Source organism: Mizuhopecten yessoensis, unplaced genomic scaffold, assembly GCF_002113885.1.
Source record: "Mizuhopecten yessoensis strain PY_sf001 unplaced genomic scaffold, ASM211388v2 scaffold1539, whole genome shotgun sequence".
Lineage (NCBI taxonomy): Eukaryota > Metazoa > Mollusca > Bivalvia > Pectinida > Pectinidae > Mizuhopecten > Mizuhopecten yessoensis.
This window is the reverse complement of record NW_018404097.1, coordinates 1,210,642-1,231,875: the sequence shown is the minus strand read 5'-3', so window position 1 is coordinate 1,231,875 and position 21,234 is coordinate 1,210,642.

Sequence of the window (21,234 nt, the reverse complement as noted above, 5' to 3'; positions counted from 1 at the left end):
ATTTATTTTCGAATTAAAACATATTGACCCTCAAAAATGTTACAGAAACAAACAAAAATATGGTCGAACTATTCATCAATTCTCCAGCGCACTTTCTTTTGTTGTCGGAATATCAGTGTACGTTAATACACTATATTAACGATTAGGTTTTTTTTTCTTTTTCAGATACCTACGACATCGTTGTATCATCGGGAGGAATGGGTCAGAGTCACATTCCGGCAGGAGCATTATGGGAAATGTTGAGAATTACCCGAAAAGGTAAACATTTAAACTAAATATCGCCGAATAATGAAACTAATGAAAATAAAGATAACTATTCTTTTTTGGAATCTTTTAAAACATGAGTTCCTTTCCTTTTTCTGTCCTTTGTTGATGCTGTTGTACCAATTGTCTGTGTAATAAGCCCACATTTTGTCCCTTTACATCGTCATAAGGTGATACGTTTACGCCCCCTTCTAGTGCTTGTTTTGGTCCAAAACGACAAAACAGAGTATTTAATAAAGAATGAATCTGTAAATGTGACAGTTCACGGTATATTTATGTAACTTACGTGGTATCACAGTTTACATAAAAGGTTTGAAACTAAGCTTTAAAACTGTCGTCACACAGTAAATTCTGCTCAAATGTTCGATTTAATGAGCAACATATTAACCTGACAGGAACACCTTAAACTGTATAGAGCATTTGATGCTTTGGGCCTCTATACTTTCCGTTTTCCTATCGACTTCGAGTTTGCATTTTGTTTTAGAGCCGTTAGGACAATTCTCTGATTTCCTTCACGTCGTTTGATGCACTAAGCGGCTTCACAAGTCCATCTAGCTATTTATTTGGGTTATTGTACTTGTTTGCAAATGCGAAACGTTTAAGATAGTGGTATTTACTTAGGTGTGAAGTGGGAAATGCAAATAGTATTTTATGTAAGAATGACACACGAACTATTGATATTACCATCAAAAAGTATTTCATATGTAAAACAAATATTGGATTTAGCATATATTTGTGTATTAATTTGATAGTAAACAGTCGAAATCAACACCTGTTTTGCTTTCATAAATATTTAATTAATATGGAAGTGAAATTCTATAGATCACAAAGCAATTTTTGATACAAATATTCGCGAAAACAATTAAATCGGAGGTCACAGAAGTAAGATGTATTTGCCAAAAGAATCGGGTACCAGGTATTCAATGCATGTCCTTTAGGCCTCTTGTTCATGTTTAATGTATTCTATACAGTTTATATCCTCTTTAGTGTTTTTTTATATAATTTAATTAACAGGTGAGTACATTATCTGGTCGATGCGGGAGGAATATCTGAGAGATCCGGAATACGACGGGATACTAGAGGTCTTGATTGATAACATGGAGGAATCAGGGAAATGGAGTAAAATAAAGAAAAGTGTGATTCCTAATTATAATGAAGAAAAAGCAAGGAGCAGTGTTTGTGTTAAAAAAAACATAACTTGTTCATGCAATTTTTTTCATAAATGAATCTGAGGATCAATTATGCGATACAATCATATACTTGGAAGTTGAACTATTTGATTGTATTTTACAAATGTAAACTTTTACTCTACTCTGTTAATATTGTTTTGGTGGTAAAAAAACACTTATTACCCGAAATACAGAAATTAATTATAAAAATGCATTTTATTTTCAAAAGAATGTACCTTGTCATTATTACCAAGTGGAAAGTTACAAAGACCACCACAATTAAGTAATAACGTAAGAATGACATAATTATGAAGTATAAAGACATTACATATTGTTAGGGTGCAGATAATACATGCGAAACCCTTGGATTTTGATGATGGTGTCATATATGTATGAGAATGTTATGAGTTAAGGCTACTTATTACAGACGGGAGAAAACTATATATGTATAAGACGGCCTTAATTTTTAGATACTCAGTACAACTGGTTGGGAGAGCTAACTTGGGTATGTCATAATGGCTTATGTCTCTTTGGTTATCGTATACAATACATTATCATTTGATAAACACATACCTTAAAAAGTAAATAAAGCTAATTCCACCATTGGAGTTCTACGAAGATATATGTACTTGGGGAGTGTTAGGTTGCTATTCAAATCATTAGTTAGATCACACATTGGATACGCGAATCAGGTTTAGTGGCCTCATCTCGAAATACACATTGAAACAATAGAAAATGTTCCAACGTCGAGCATCAAAGCAGGTACCTGGCCTAAAAGACTTGTCCTATAAGAAGTGATTAGAGATACTAAATACCAACAACTAGCACATAGAAGATCCCTTGGCGACATGATAGAGGTTTACAAAAAGATTTTCCTCATATGTAATCCCCCCCCCCCCCACTTAAAATTTCGTCCACACAAAAACTCAAAACTGAATAAAAATAATCATAATGGATAATCAGAAGATACCTAACTCATTATTAAATAAAGCTTTATTGCAGGGTGGTACTTTTTGACAGTTAAACAGGAAATATGAAAAAGGATGATAAAACTAGTCCCTGTCAAGTTGAGGGTACAGGCTCTGAGCCAGGGAAACTATCGATAATTGCTGCAGGGGCTCCCAAATGAGTCGCCTCAATTGGTTAAGTATAGGGCACAGACAGTGAGCCAACGATCTTTCAAATATTAGAAGTTGGCAAATAAACTGAAAATAATAAATATGATAAGATAAACTGACATACTGCATCTGGCATGTAGCACAAGTGATCAAGTAAATCACATTGGCTGACTTACATGACAGTGACTGCAGTATGCGGTAACTCTTATTATTCCCCTTGTGAGTGTGGAGAACGTGTCCAGAAAAGTGTTGTTTACTTCCGAGATCTCTGCTGTAAACTTGATTGTCCTGTGAAACTCGTTCTGGGGTATCACATGACAAACTATACAAAGAACTAGGTTGGGAAACACTATCTGTAAGACGAAATAAACACAAACATGTAATGATGTACAAAATTATGCATTGGCAGACACATCAATACTTACAAATTGTTTTAAATCCCTTTATTAATAATCAAAATGATAACCCCTATCCTCTCAGACAAACTAGGCTTTTCAACCCACCCTTATGTAGAACTAATAACTATTTTGACAGTTTTTCCCTCAAATGTGCCGCACAATTAACATTGCAAATTCTGATCTTCTTAATTCTCCCTTTCCTGCAGCATTAAAACAATATTTGAATAAAGATATTATTTCTGATAGTGAATCTGTTTCAATTTTCAAAACAGAAGGTAACCGAAGAGCAAGTATTATTCTATGTCGACTTCGAAACTCTTGCAGTAATTTAAATTATGATTTACACCATGACCATCTTACTAATAGTCCTGCTTGTACCTGCTCTGCTGAACATGAAACAGTATCTCATTACTTTTTGGAATGTCCTATTTTTAATAATCAAAGAACAACTTTGTTCACTTCTCTTAATAGTTATGGAAACCACAACCACATTGATAAAAACATTCTTCTCCAGGGCTGTCCTGATTGTGATGGGCTTACAAATAGAAGAATACTTGATGATGTGCATATTTTTATTGGAAAATCCCGTCGTTTTAATTTTTATATGACTTAAAGCCATGATGTTATACAAAAATATACTATATATTCTATATTTCATCCAGGAGATTCTAGTTGAGCATGACTACTGTCTATTGCGTGTACTTATCATGACATTGTAAATAATTACATTTTATATGTATTAAATGAATTTATTATTTTAATTGTAACAGTTGTTGGTAGCAGTGACCTGTGCAATATATGCACATGGACTTTTGGTCTAAGCCTGCCAATATCTGTCTATGATAGTGTATATATATGCTGAAATAAATGTATTTGTACATGTACTTGTGTGTGTGTGTAAGTGTGTATGAGGTGTGTGAGATGTTTCCTTCATGAGTTACTTCCCCTTAGCCTTGTGTTATTATGAATTATTTTGTGTTATTTTTTTCATTTGCAACATGTCTAAAATATTATGTCTCCTTGTTTGTTCAACTTTGGCCATTTGACGGAGATAATTTATATAGGCTTTGCCTGTTATTCAATCCAATTGATTATGACATCTTGTCAATAAAATTTGATGAAATGAAATGAACTCGTTCGCAAAACTAATGACCTCCTGAAGGGAATCCCGACCGGATGTCCATTAAATCTCAATGTCATCAATGAATAATAGCCAGCTGAGTGGTTTCGAGGGGGCAGCTGCAAGAACACGTTGGCATATGACGGTGCCATCTTTGTGCCCATGGCATTACTATTTATATAAGTAACTTATGTTTGTTTGTGTATTTTGTATTGTATTATTGTCTCATGTGACTATTTTTTATGTTGTGAAATGTAAATTTTCATGTTCTGTCTTGATAAAGGGGCAGATCAACATGAAAATTTGACAAAATTCTTTGTCTGCACTGTCAGTATTACTTCTTTGCCCATATATTATATTTAAGTAATACGCATCCAACCAACATTTGTTTGTTCGGATCAAGTGCCAATATTGGATCATACTGTCTTTTTTACTTATGAGACCTATATAATATACATATATATAGAGATCAATTTTACGTCATGATTATATTAACGATTATAAGAAACGTGAAGCCATGCACTGGTTAAATTAACATTTGTCGTTCATCATCTAAATTATCTATCTTTTACACAGCAGTAGCTGTAGATTTTATTGTGATAAAAAACCGATACAAGCATGAACATGAGACAACTTGTTAAGATTCGAATCAGGCAGCCATGAGTTGAACTGTAACTTGTTTGAGGGGCCGCAATGGCCAAGTGGTTAAGGGTCTGACACTCTGTTACCACTAGTCCTCCACCACTGGGTCGCGGGTTCGAGGCCTACGTGGGGCAGTCGCCAGGTACTGGCCGTTGGTTGGTGTTTTTTCTCCGGGAATTGCGGCTTTCCTCCACCAACAAAACATGGCACGTCCTTAAAAACATAGCTGTTAATAGGACGTACATTACGAACAAACAAGCAAACAAAATAACGTGTTTGTATTTAAATCACTAAACCGTAAGCTGAGCTAGGTAGTCGTGAGTCAAATACAATGCAATAACATTAATATTTCTTTTCTTTTTCTTTAAAAAACCCTTCTATATCAAAATACATGTCTAAAAGGATACCATTGCCAGCTGTTTATTTTGAATGTATTAATAACGTTGTTTTCATCGAGGGTGCCTGTTGAATTATCGACCTTTATATTAAGGACAAGAGTCACGAGGATATCAGATGTACTCCCCGCGGCACTAGTACTTAACACTCGGTCAACCTCCCTGGAGCTCTGCAAGGTTCTCACCAGCGATCCCGTGTTGTAAGTATGTTTCATTCTATGTTAATCAAGTACTTGTAGCATGTAAACTATACAACATAACAATTGAAATTAGCCGTTATCAGGTTATCTCTAACTTTCGAGCAACTTCCGTAGCTTGTACAAATGAACGCAAATATAAACATCAGTCTGAACTCGAACATTCCATTATTCAATATGCATCTACGAAATTCTTGGTAATTCAACATTAATGAAGTGAAAAATACATGAGCTTGCAATAAAATATGACATCGTGCTGTGTCGACCTTCAGGTAAAGTAGAGGTACGCTGGTAGCTGTACATTCTCTTACCCGCGGCACCACTACTTAACCCGGAGGCAGACTCTGTCAGTTCCCTCTACTAGTCTTGCATCCATATTCTACTAGACTATATCCAGTATCACTAACAAACACAGGCTTGGTTATCGACAACTATTGTAGCAAAGTATCCTTTTTTCATACACAGAGGCATATATAACTTTAAAAAGTAAAGCACTACAGACAGAGGCAGACTTTCGTGGGTAACTTTAAGAAATAAAGCATTATAGTCTCATACACAGACCAACTGTCGTGGGCAACTTTAAAAATAAAGAACTGTAGTTTAGTACACGGAGGAGATGGACTGTTGTTAACAATTTTAAAATATAGCACCACAGTCTCATATACAGACTGGAACGCAACTTTTACATATATAAAGAACACTACTTGCATGCACAGACATAGACTGTTGTCGACAATTTTGAAAATATAGCACCCTATTTTTACACAAAGAAGCAGCCTGTGTCATCAACAACTCTGGAAGTAAAACACCCTAAATCTACTGGCTTTGATCCAGTACAAAGTTCATACACATAAACAAACTCTGTCTGCGACAACGTAAAAAGTCATTCCGACACCTAAATGGACCTGGCTCAAATATCTTATCGATAGCATAGTTGTGTATACATGATAAGTGTGATGGTGAACGGAATTTATTCCGAGTACGTAGGTAATTCTTTCGTTTGTTGGCGTTCTACGTAACCTATTGTCACTTTAAATTTCAACACCGAAAACATCGTAAGAGGTCACTATTCTAACTTCGTTTTATGTAACGTCAAAAACCAATTTAACGTCGTGTTTTTGTGCAGGCAAATTAAATGTCATAGAGAGATCATGTCTTAATTTGTTGACCACTCAAACAACATATAGCAACTATGCCCAAATGTATGTCTCAGGAATGAGACCATTAAAATAACTTATATCATGCATACGCACTGACGAAACCTGGAATAGTAACGGGGGGATGTAAAACTGGGGAGCGCATTCTGTAATAATACTTAGCCTGGCGGTAATACTATTTTTGAGCTTATATATATAAACTTTATTTATTTAACAACAATTATGAAACAAGTTATTTCAACTTATATTAATCACTCTTGTTGCCCCGGATGTTAGCCGTGGGGGTCTTAGTGTGGGAGGAAACTGAAGTACCCGGAAAAAAACACGTGGTCGGGCAGGTGACCCCAACTTTTTCACGTCCGATCGCGGAATCGAACCCCTTGGTGAAAGGCAAGTGCGCTATCCACTGCACTACCCGTCCACCCATTATCGTGCTAATCCCGAGGGTTGAATTATGTTATATCATATCAACTAAACTTAAATAACTTCATCTTTGCATGTTTAAGATAGTTGTAGTTCTAATCTAAATCAGAGAGTGTTTAACTTCAAAATTTTCGTCGTTCAGTGGAAAATGAGTACATAAATATGTGTTTACATTAGTACAGTAGTAGAAAATGCTATTCTCTACTGCTTATTGAGTTGACATGCCACAATAAACACAATACTTTAAAGTTTGAGCTGATGAAGAATAGATATTACATAATACACATAGCAAGATAAAATATTTAAATAAAACATGTAAGCACCACCCGGTTGTCGCTAGTGATATTAGCCATATAACACACATGAAGATTGCATATAACAAAAAAAATCTCAAAACGGTTTGGTTTTGTTAACTGTTAAATATACTACATTTCAATAAATTTTATTCATTATGATATATGAATAGGATCGAACAACAGGCTACGCCTTTATGTGTTCTATCCTGCATGCATTTGTATGTAACAGTTTATTTTATAACATGATTTTTATAGTGAAATGAAAATTGATACACGATACAACATATATCACTGTGCAAGTCAATGGTGTAGGGGAAATAACTCAAATTGGTTTTAGAAATTATCTTGACCTCACCAGGGTAATAGTGAATATTGGCCACCGTCCTTCACTAGATCTTCCCTGGGAATTCAAGATACACACAGAGTTACCCGTAGATCAGTAAATATTCAGTTTATAATATTATACATTGGATATTATAAATAAGCTATGCCAATATTGTAGGGTATATTAACATTCACTTTAAAATATGGAAAAAAAAGTAATTATACAACTACTTGTTTCTAATTACTAAGAACAAGTTAAATATACTAAAAAGGAACGATGAACATTCTGATTAGGTTTGAATGCGATCGAATACAATGGAATGATACAGTGTGAAAACGGATATTGGTGTTATCTGAAGGCGTATGAACCCTTTTGAACTAGGCTAAATAGTATTTGTTGTATTTAACGATTTTTGAAAGAGTATATTAAAAAAGAACATCTGAAACAAAACAACGGTTCATTAGACATTAAAGATAATAATTATCATGTCAAATAAAAGGCAAGGAAGGAATTACTATCGCAGGAATTCAACAGCGTTTCTAACTACAAAATTTGACTTTGAAAAGGATGATCTGTGCACAAACTCTGTAATATGTTACAGGGACATCTAAATTAATTATAAATAGTTTATGTCCTCTCCGTCCCCAAAAAGGTTTTAGGATGTTTTATGAATAAGATTTATTGTCAGAAAAAATTGGCACATCTACTGTATACCGGGTAATATTCGATGCAGTTTAATTTTTCGGTTTTTTTTTCATCCTCAGTAATGAAGGCGAATTCATCATGACAGCGAATCTATGTATAATATAATGTACATAGCAATTAAATGTGAAGTGCGAAAATGGATTTTACCGTCGAGGGGCGAAAATGGATTCTACCGTCGAGGGGCGAATATGGATTCTACCGTCGAGGGGCGAAAATGTTCCGTCCAGGTATACAGTATCCCCGCCCCTGGTCATTTTGTCCGAGGGTCCACATGCTCAATATACTTTGTTAAAAAACAGTTATAAGGGTAGCCATAATTTGCTTATTTTCACAATTCAAGGAATAGTAATTAATATGTCACACATATATCTTTGAAGGGTGGAATTGTAATACATAAATATTTACGATAATTTTCATTGTTTGGGGAAAATATTTTAAACAGAGTGAAGGAATGTATATTGTAAAATAGGAATTAGAGTTTTGAAGTTTATTTCTGGTAAAATATTGATGCTGAGGTCCACAAGTTGTAGTTGCCCTTGTCCAAAAAGTAATTTGGGTAGTCATGTGTTTTATATTGATTTTTTTCTTGCTCCTGAGACAATATTTAAATGATTTAAAGAACAAAAAAGATGGTTTACACATAAGTTAAGCGACCTTCCGGTATGTCCTCCCGCCTATAAATCTTTCAATCATTGCGTATTGAACTTAAAATAAGTATGGTAGATTTTTTTAGAAGTTGTGAAAACCAGTCTGTTTATCTAAAGGTAGGAAGAGTAGTTGTTCAGATTATCATTATATCTTGGGTGAGGAAAACGAGGACGGCAATGGGGTTCAGACCTTTAAATTTCAACATATTGACGACAATAGCTCTGCATTAGATGTCAAAACTCCAATAACGTTTCAGTCTAGAAATGTCATCAAACTGCTTGTCGAATGTTTAAAGGGATATTGACATGATTTATATCTGTTCCACATACTCATTTATATACTTTTGTTTGGTTTGTTTGCATTTATAAGGACGTGCCAGGTTTTAGTGGTTGAGGAAAGCCGGAGTTCCCGGAGAAAAACCACCGACCAACGGCCAGTACCTGGCGACTGCCCCACGTAGGCCTCGGACCCGCGACCCAGTGGTGGAGGGCTACTGGTAGCAGAACCACTTGTCCACCACAGCCCCTCGTTTATATACAAATAATGTTTTCATATACTTGGTTTTTCCCAGAAATATATTTGTGGTTGATTCCGTGTTTATTGGATTCAATATTCATTATGTGCAAATGAATTGTATAAATTTTTCTATTCTCTTTCCAAGCCATAGTATTTGGTGAATTTAATATTTTGACCCGGAAATCTGTAATTTATACTAAAATGTGAATGTTGCATGTCCTCACTATGCTGAAATGATTTCAGAATGTTTTTTTGGATCGAGAAAACGATTCAGTTAACAGAACTATAAGGCATATTTGCCTTGGTGGAACAAGGTAATTAAGGTATGAAGTTCAGCATGTATTATGTTGAATAGTAATATGGATAACCGGTTTTTGCTGTTATGCTCCTTAGATAATTATTTAAATGATTCAAATAGTGAGGAAAAAAAGAGATTTTACTTAAATTGAGCGAGTACCTACCTTAAAGGGACATCACGTGAAAAGGCGTTGTTTTTTTTAATGAATGTATGTATTGTATATACTTCCACTTATGTTACCTCGCTATCCCCATATTCATAGTCCGTTCCAAATGTCCAGTTTGACCACTTGAATTGTTCGGGAAAGCCCGGCTAAAAATAGCGCCGATAACGTCACCTGATTAGGCAGCAAACACAAGTGGTGCGAGCGAGATGAAACGGTTTACAAAGGGGCCCTCAGAGAGGGGCCGTCAGGCAACTGCAACTTCTTACCGCACTATGAAACCAAGTTATATGATTTCTAATTCCGTATTCAAACTTATTGAACAGTAATTATTCATCATCAGAAGTTAATTGCACACTTGCCAATATTAAGAATTTAAATTTATTTAGCTTTTAACATAAATTTGTTGCCAATAAAATTAAACAAAGGATGGGGCACAAGTTTTTACAATTTATCACAGCCTTCTCCCGTGACCGGTACAGGTGGTACGGGGCTAAACACTCCCTCAACAATGGGACAAACCTTTCTGTAAAAAGGAATATTCACGAGACGAATATCCCTTTTCAAATGTTTACATAAAGTGCATATATGCAATGACAAACTACACGCGAATATAAAAAGGAAACGTTTGTGAATTTATTTATTACATTAAACAACTCAATGTCTTTGGCCATTTTTTTTCTAGACCATGAATATAAATCTATGTATACTCTCTTTCCCACTTTCACTGTCTCCAAACGCTAACATTTAGGAAGTCATATTAACCATCACACACAATAAACTGTATGGCAAAACCACTACGTGTACATGTAGAATATGTGTCAATAAGGAACGTGTTGAGATACTTGATAATTATATTTTTTCAATACTTTACAGAGATTAAAGCATACTTTTAAATGGACCTTTTTATGCTGAGACAACTTTTCTTTAATCAGTTCCTTTGGTCCGAAACAGAAGCCGTAGTTATCGGCAGCACGCGCCATTTTTATAACGTAATCAAATATTTTTTCCCCTGTTTTCAATACGTATTCCGATTCTATCTGAAGTCGAAAATTTATTCTTTATAGAGAAAAGGTTGTTACATGATCATACATTCTAAGTCAACATCATATGAAAACATGAACTGTTGAAAAATTACGATTTAAAAAAAAAGTGTTATGCGATCCTATTTACTAGAAGTAGGTTCTCCTTCCTCAGTTATTCATCCTGGTCCGTCATTTTGACATTTTTAATCTAGCTGCGATAACGTAGCTTTCTGACGAAGAGCGATTTTTTTTTTATATATTGCGTCGTCGCGCCAGGGCAGGCCGGGTATTATATTAGTACTAATTTAAAACTTGCATGTCAAAACAAAAAACAATCGTTTAATTCAGCAATATAATTAAATCATACCATTTTACTGATCCCGGTAATATTATAAATTATGTAAATCTAATAGCGCACGTATCTCATTTGACCCCGAGCACCGACAGAGGATCAGAGAACAGAATACGCCGTGGCCATCACAGCAGTTATCCCTTGGGGGGCCTCATGGCAAAATCAAACTAACCAGTCACTTATCCCTTTCGTTTGCATAAACCACTGTATAATTATAAAAAACACAAAGTAAACTCTCTCCGATACATGCCCATTAACATATTAAACTAAGTTCATCTGTGTTCAAACTCACACAATGATACTAGCGAGGTTAATAGTTTTAGATATTTATTCATAACATAAACAGCGCTAGCATTTCTGTCGATTTTATTTCAGCTTAACCGGCCGCTATCCGGAAGAAAACATGCACCGTACTGACTGCTAGGGCAGTTATTTTCTGCTTTGAATACTTCCCACTGGCAATAATGATTCCGTAACGTACCCCTTGCGCTATCTTTTGACCATTTGGCAACTATTCGCTTCGTAGCTGACACGGTACAACACTTTTCTTTGGCTTACTTCACACGGCCAGTCATTTTGTTTACAAAGAAATGGTGTGCTATGCGCATGCGCTAGTAGAGGGAAATCCCTGAACAAAACGTTGGTCAGACAGGTAGAAATACCGATGATTATCTTAGATTTAATCATTTTTATGAATCTTTTTCAGCCAAATCCGATCGGCATTTTCCATAAGGAGTCTCACTTGATATGTTTATGTAGTATTTGGAAAAAAGACAAAAAAAAAAAGTTACTTCAGCGTGATGCCCCTTTAATGATATTTCGGTATACAGTCTTATTTACCTACACAAAATTGCGATGATCGACGGCTTAAATTTGAAAGCGTGTTTACGCAACGTAAAATTTGCTAACTGTTACAATCTCATTGAATGGATGGTTAGAACTGTCTATTGGAACTGATATGTGAGTGTTATTATGGGAAATATTTGATCAGACCGGGCTAAGGGACACAACTCAATGTTCCATATTTATCACAATAAAGATAATACTCCGGAGGCCAATTGCAAGGCCCCTATCTAAAGGTACGTAGACGGCTCCGGTACCTGCTGTCAAGGATTGGTTTCGTGTTTTATTTGATTGGACCCCATAGAGTATTTATGAGCTGCACAACCTTCTTGGAAATCCACAGGGAATTGTTGTAGGGTCGAAAAATAGCATGTTGAAAAAGAGGGGATGGGATCAGAAAGTGTTATATGCTAACATCAAATACATAGTTAAAAGCCATGTATAGATCATATATACATCATTTTAAATTTTAAAATACAAAGATTGAAGCTTTACGTCTGTTCCCAAACTCATATCAAGGCCAAATGACAGCATAAATATAGGCATTATCTCAGACTATTTTCTATTGTCATTTTTTCAATCAACAGTACTAGTCTTATGTAGAATTAAATGTAACATGTTTGTGTAGTTGTACTGAAATAGGTTGAACTTATTATGCTGGGAACTTTCTGACATTGTACGCATTAACTGTCGTTTATTGTTAAGGTCATATCAAAGTTGAAGGTTAAAGTGCCATAATAATATGCAAATGCCTGGAATGAAATACAGTATATATGGGTGCCATACACATCGATATATTTAGACACACGAGCGCAACTACACACACTTTGGAAACGTAAAATAAGTCAACTTCGATACTAAACTATTGTTATTCAAGAAACAGATAACATCTTCGATAATTACATTACCAACACACTAGCATTAGGCTTGTAAAACAGTGAATTGTACAGGGTAGCTATACCTAACGGGAACCTGCTGCCGCCAAGGGACCTATCCTAGAGTAACAAGCTCCTTAAATATCTACTGTTATGAACCTATAAAGGTGTATTTCTAGTGTAAAAAAAATACATTACAGTTGCAAATTTCGAATCCCCCCATTTAAAAAACAAAACACACAACAAAATTCAACTAACTAGCAATAACAGGCTTACTTCTGTTAGCCTACATTCTATATATATTATACATGTAGTTAATATATTGTTAATACACCCTTACTGATGTTTCATCTAGAGTCAATGTTTTTATCGATTATTTTTTAATCGTATACTGATCAAAATCCGCACGAAAACTATTTGATGTAAATATATGTACTCTTTGTGTACATTTATTGTTTATATTTAAATTTATCTGTTATCAACCAACCATCATTTTTTTTTCCAACTACCCAACATTAAAATATTTTTTTTAGAAACATCTGTCACAATATGCATGTTTATAGAATAATGAAATTGCTTTGTAGAGCGTTTATCTCTACGAATGAATATATGTGAATAATCATTGATGAAACTTGAGCGTAGCAATCGGTGTAAATAAAAAGTATCCTTATTATAAAATAAAAAAGTATGCAACTCGAGGTCTAAACGAAAAGACAGCATAATAAACAAATCGGAAGACTTTGTAAACTCCTACAAAGTAGAGTGCATAATTTTAAAAACGAAAACATAGTTAATTGACAAAATTTATTGGAATTCGATAAAGCGAGATCACGTCACTGACAAAAATATTTGAGCAATCACTAAAGCAACATATGAAGCTGTTACTCATTTGATATCACAAAAGCAACGTTTGTACCTGTAAACGTAACAACTAAAACGATATGGCTATTTAATCTTCACGATAAATAAGTCTTGTCTTTCTCTATTACTTTTACAATAAACAAAAAGTGCCTTCGATGTACCATTGTTTTAACGTGTGACAATATATATTGCGGTTCAGCACTTCTCGTCGTTCAACGTAAACATATATCGCTAAATGTTTTAAATTTTACAGTACATACTGCTTCATCAATGTAGTTTTCAGTGGATAGCATTTTACTATAGCATTTATTCAATTCGTTTGAGTCCAAAAAGGTAGTATCACTAGATATATCAACGAGAACGCAGTCCAATACAACTGGGACACATATATATCTACGCCCCGATATAAACTCGCTGTGATAGTCAACAAGCTTCTAAACTCAACTAATGCACATCAATAAGGACCTATTTCGTGGTATATAGATCAGAGGTCACCAGAGAGTAACCTTTTACACGAGTATAAATATTAACAATGGATTTTGAAAAAGACAAAGTAATGCAACCTAGAGTGGTATCTTCTTTAAATGTGATTTTAATGCTAACCCTTCCGTTAGAAAAGTTGTTTTTCGCTTGTGAATAAGGCATCAATAAAACTTTTAAGAAATTCAAAAACAAATATAAAAAATAATATAACAAACTCGACAACGGGAAACCAGAAACCATGCTGTTCTTCAAATGAGTATCCATATATGACAACCCCTTTTCTGTCTTCTGACGAGATGAGTACAACCCCTCCATACTTATGATCGGTACAATGAGCATGTGATCATTAATGCCCATTATAACGGTCACAAAAACGGAAAGGCCACAAAAAGGTAAATCAATGTACAACGTCACTTCTGTTCATGGAACGTCACATCCGTCCAGATATTGTCACACTCGTCCAGGCATTGTCACGTCCGTCCAGGCATTGTAACATCCATTTAGGCAATGACATCTCTGTTCAGTCAACATCATATTCATTCAAGTAACATTACATACGTCCGGACACTTATACTCGTAGTAAGAACAAAACAGAAATGAAAATAAACATTTTATCAACAGACGATTCAAAAGAACCAAGATCCATAAACAAGTAACCTAAAATGTTAAGTAGTTGTTTCTAGTCATTTAAATGCAAGAATATAACGGATGGTATAAGTTTTGAGCTATAACCTTACTATACGCATGAAGGAGAAACAAGCAACATCTTTTACTGATACCGAAGTAAGAACAAAGACATTATCGAAATATTGAACCGAAGTGAACATGACATTGTGTACGGCAGTAATCGTGAGGTTGTCCGCGGATCAGCTGTAGTTACAAATCCGTGTAAGTGGGTGTAATCCTGTGGTAAGTATCACAGTGAGGCCCCATTGTGTCCCGTGCATGTCACATGCGTCAGTTCCCTGAGGATGTTGTCAGCACACTGTGAATACTGGTTAGTGCCTCAAGCATTTATAACAGCCGGTCGTTCACGGCTGGCGAATCCGTAACTGACAGAATAGCCAGCACCTGTTGCACAGTAATTACCAGGTATGATATGCTCCTTCATGCATAAACGTATCACGCTATTGGTTCGTAGCTAGCTTTAATGAGAATACATGGATCGATGGGGTTGGTTCGACTGCGCTGTTAAGTTGTAAAAATGCCGCACAAATGAGGAATACATTTCCTGATATAAAAGCATTTTGATACATATGTACAAGTATAACCTATACAATATATGCTGCAGGTGATGCAGATTATTAAATAGTGCCTAATTTATGTCGTCCTTCCAGGTCATAGTTAAATTATTCATGAAAGGATAGCTTATAACGTATAACATTAGTATAAAAACAAAATATAAGCAAGTCCTCCTCTACATGTTTAAATTAATAAATTTAAGGGTTTTTAACAGTAATTTAGACAATGTGGAGTTCCAACTTTTTAGCCCCTAGCTTCACCGATGATACGGTTCATAAATAATCTTTAATAAAAAATAAAAAATAAAGTGCGTGTCATTCATATAATGCCAAACAGTTAGTCTTTCAAAACATTTAGAAACCTTTAATCTGTCAATTAAACAGTTATGACTTTTAATATAAACATAAAAAAGAGAGATCTCTAGGTGTAGTTCGTGGCCATGTTTATAATATGATAGCAATGCATTCAAACTTGTAGCCCATAGAAACATTACGTTAAACTGAAATTCCTAGGTTTGTTCGGAAATCATTATGATAGAACAAAAAACAAACCATGGATCGCAATAATTTGTAGAGGGTCTCAAAAATAGCTTACATGAAATGGATAAGTATAACAAAACAACCAAAGATATTTCAAATTAGAGGAGTGACCATTAAAACAATACTAGAAATTGGAAAAGTTGGGTTGTATATCTATAAACAATACAACGTAAACATGTAAAAAAACACGTTAAATTGTATCAGTTATGTGTACTATTCAAGAAGCTTTGTAGTTACAATGAAATCTTCTGTCTGAGCATTGTTGTTGCTTTGCTTCTTATTTTGTTGATCAAAATGTCATTTTTATAACAACCTGTATTCTATAATAGGTTGGTAACATGATCAATGTGTACTGTAAGATATGTACACAACAATAGCTACTATGTACTATACAATGACCAACTGATGTAGGTGGTGGTGTATAGCATTCCCCGTATAGAAGTGTCGCACCTGTTACATCGGTAGCTGCTGGGCTGATAGAACATGTATACAAGTGTAATATGTTAATCAATACTACCCCATATATAGGCATAGTATTTGTGATAGCTTGTTGTTTGAATTAAAGTTCCCTCAAATATCTTGTAATACATATACTAATGTATTGGCGATTTTCTAATGTTGTAGAATATGAATATCGACATGTGCTATAATACTAGTATAGGTTCTGCTGCACTATCCTCTTTTCACATTCACGTTAACTTTGTGGTATTGTTATAACTGACAGTGTCACAGGTAGAAGGTTGCAAAATCATGTTGATAAATCACGAAAGCATAATGTTAGGTTTTAATGATGTAAATATAAAATGGCATTTGTATTATAACGGTCTGGCATTTACAGTGATACAAATACATCAAGATAGGTAAATTGTCTGATAATATCGTTCAAATTTACTAACAAAAATAGTGTATTATAATATAAATAGTATATTTCATGTACACTTTTTTTCTACATGAGTACTGAATTATCATAGAAATGATACGGAATCTGTACACATTTCTTTGTATAAGTATTGCAGTAAAATAGCCATGGCAGACTATATACATTTGCCTGTTGCTTGGCTTATGCTTGCATACTTGAAATATCAAAATAAGGTATGCTTTGTATTTGGTGTGCACATGTACGTCTGTCGTCCGCCAGTTTTGAAGTATTACATATGGATGAGGGTCATTACCAGCTCGTATGTTGTAGCGGCACTATAGATTAAGCCCGATAGCGTCCCTTTTACAGCACACATGCCCAGTAGTTATCTTCCGGTATTTCAAATACAATTTACCAGCTATCATTCCGTCGAGTATGAACATAAATTGTCCTTCTATCGTTTTGTCGTGTTACACATTTTGTTTCATTCAAACTTTCATGAGTATCCGTCATTTGTTAACATTGTGTATGCTTCATTACTATGTTAGTTAGAAGATGGTGCTTCCTTACTGCTACCTACTATAAGTTTTTTAATACTTTTTGTTAATGATTTCTTACTCTAATGTGACATGATTTTGTTGACGTTTCGGTATTTCTCTGGTTGTGTTTCTTTCTTTCCAAAAGGATTTGTGATTATACCACATCATTTGTAAGCAGATAAAATGTGCTTTCTTACTAAGATGTGTGATTTATTCGTCTTTGTCGTAAAGATTGTGTATCTTTCATTGCTAGTGTTAGTTAAGCTCCATACCGATGTGACATTATGTATGCTTTCATTACTAGGGTAAATGAATCGACTTAGTGTAGTTTTATTTGAAGACTGTGTATTCTTCCAGACTAGGTTGCGTGATTTGTCACACATGTGTCCGTCATTTTTTCACAAGCACGTGAACAGGTCGATAAGTTAAACGGTTAGATATCGTATTGCCTTGATTTATTGTTAACCTTATCACAAGTGCTGATTAACATAAGCATTTTCTTGTTTAATGAATTATAATAGTATAACATAATCAATTATTATTTCTTATTTTCCCAGTGATATTATCCAAGAGATTCCCATACAAAATGTGATTATTTTGTTATTTAAAGGGTTTGATTACAGATATTACAAGGTTACACAAATGGGAGGCATATCGTAAACACATGAAGCAAACCAGACCACTAAGAAGTCCAAACACTTGATACAAAATCAAGCATAATCTCTGTCAATGCTCATTTAAATGTTATATTTAATTTTTGGTTACTATCAATATTAATAACGAGTGTTAAATAACTTCACAGTTTTGAGGTCACTAATTGTTTTTTGTTTTTTTCTCAATTCTTTATATTTTTGAAACCGACTTTTTATTACATTTAATGTGATGTTCTAGTAATCGACTTACAAAAAAAACATAATAATAATTATGGCAATTTGCTACAACAAAATGTAATTGAATGATTACTTAAATTACTGATAGATAATAACCACTTGCTGTAATATTATGTATATTTTCTTAAAAAACAAATTTTCTGTTTAAGGTTATATATTATTTCCTACCCGTGTTATGGACCTAAATGTGAAATGTTATTAACAATATTTGAGATCAATTGAACACTGAATTCCATATTTATCAAATTATCTGTAGCGAGATACATTATAGCGCAACAGGTGGTACTTGAATGCTACAACAGGTCATGGGCAGAAATCAATATCATATGTTCACTATAGGGCGGTAGTTTAAACAGGATAGATATCACCCACCATTCACAGAATTATAGAACTTCCAAGATATTTCTGTCACTCTCCTCGGGTATGTAAGGTAGCATTAAATGATGGCATAGCGGGAACTAAATGGGTTTGGCGTCACAATCAGCTGTAGCTTTTAGGGAATGCATATAAGTAAAAAAAATATTGAAAATCATTGTTTGGAACATGTTATTGAAATGTGAGGAAAATAAAATCAGCCTTATTCTTGAATGCGAAACCCTTTTCAGACTTAGTGTTAGACAACTAAGAATATCACTTATCTGGTTGAGATATGTTTACCATACTCTTAAGTTAGGGGAAGATGGTAATAATCACATACTCAACAGAGGCCGGTAGTTTACACGTGGTTATGTTAGATGTCAATATCAAACGTTAACCACAGATCCGCTGACTTTAACTGGTATCAAAGGAAATCAAACATTATGTCAATAGTTACTAACAAAATTGGAATAAAAAATAAGGAATATATTACTATTAGTAATTAATATTATTTATTGACGGAAATTCGGATTCGTGTGCTGGTAACTATCAACATCAGATGCTAGGGATGTATGTTTAACTCTTTGACACTTATTGTTTTTATTGATGTATTAATTTTTGTGAATGGCTACCGACTCACATTGTCGATTGGTCGTAAAAAATGCAAAACACAAAAACAAAATCACACAGAGTGAATGTATCAATATCACATGATCAGTCGTCTAACGGGGTAGATATCAATATCACATGATCAGTCGTCAAACGGGGTAGATATCAATATCACATGATCGGTAGTATAACGGGGTAGATATCAATATCACATGCTCAGTCGTCTAACGGGGTAGATATCAATATCACATTATCAGTCGTCTAACGGGGTAGATATCAATATCACATGCTCAGTCATCTAACGGGGTAGATATCAATATCACATGGTAAGTAGTATAACGGGGTAGATATCAATATCACATCATCAGTAGTATAACGGGGTCGATATCAATATCACATGATCAGTCGTCTAACCGGGGAGATAACAATATCACATGATCAGTCGTCTAACGGGATAGATATCAATATCACATGATCAGTCGTCAAACGGGGTAGATATCAATATCACATGATCGGTAGTATAACGGGGTAGATATCAATATCACATGATCGGTAGTATAACGGGGTAGATATCAATATCACGTGATCAGTAGTATAACGGGGTAGATATCAATATCACATGCTCAGTCATCTAACGGGGTAGATATCAATATCACATGCTCAGTCATCTAACGGGGTAGATATCAATATCACATGATCGGTAGTATAACGGGGTAGATATCAATATCACATGCTCAGTCGTCTAACGGGGTAGATATCAATATCACATGCTCAGTCATCTAACGGGGTAGATATCAATATCACATGATCGGTAGTATAACGGGGTAGATATCAATATCAGATATCAATATCACATGATCAGTAGTATAACGGGATAGATATCAATATCACATGATCAGTCGTCTAACGGAGTAGTTATCAATATCACATGATCAGTCGTCTAACCGGGGAGATAACAATATCACATGATCAGTCGTCTAACGGGGTAGGTATCAATATCACATGATCAGTCGTCTAACGGTGTAGATATCAATATCACATGATCAGTAGTATAACGGGGTAGATATTAATATCAGATATCAATATCACATGATCAGTAGTATAACGGGGAAGATATCAATATCACATGATCAGTCGTCTAACGGGGTAGATATCAATATCACATGGTAAGTAGTATAACGGGGTAGATATCAATATCACATGATCAGTAGTATAACGGGGAAGATATCAATATCACATGATCAGTCGTCTAACGGGGTACATATCAATATCACATGGTAAGTAGTATAACGGGGTAGATATCAATATCACGTGATCAGTCGTCTAACGGGGTAGATATCAATATCAGATGATCAGTCGTCTAACGGGGTAGATATCAATATCACATGATCCGTAGTATAACGGGGTAGATATCAATATCACATGATCAGTAGTCTAACGGGGTAGATATCAATATCACATGATCAGTAGCATAACGGGGTAGATATCAATATCACATGATCAGTAGTCTAACGGGGTAGATATCAATATCACATGATCAGTCGTCTAACGGGGTAGATAGCAATATCACATGATCAGTCGTCTAACGGGGTAGGTATCAATATCACATGATCAGTCGTCTAACGGGGTAGATAGCAATATCACATGATCAGTCGTCTAACGGGGTAGATAGCAATATCACATGATCAGTCGTCTAACGGGGTAGGTATCAATATCACATGATCAGTCGTCTAACGGGGTACATATCAATATCACATGATCAGTCGTCTAAGGGGGTAGATATCAATATCACATGAACAGTAGTATAACGGGGTACATATCAATATCACATGATCAGTAGTATAACGGGGAAGATATCAATATCACATGATCAGTCGTCTAACGGGGTAGATATCAACGTTACGTTTAGGATAGACTACACAGGTT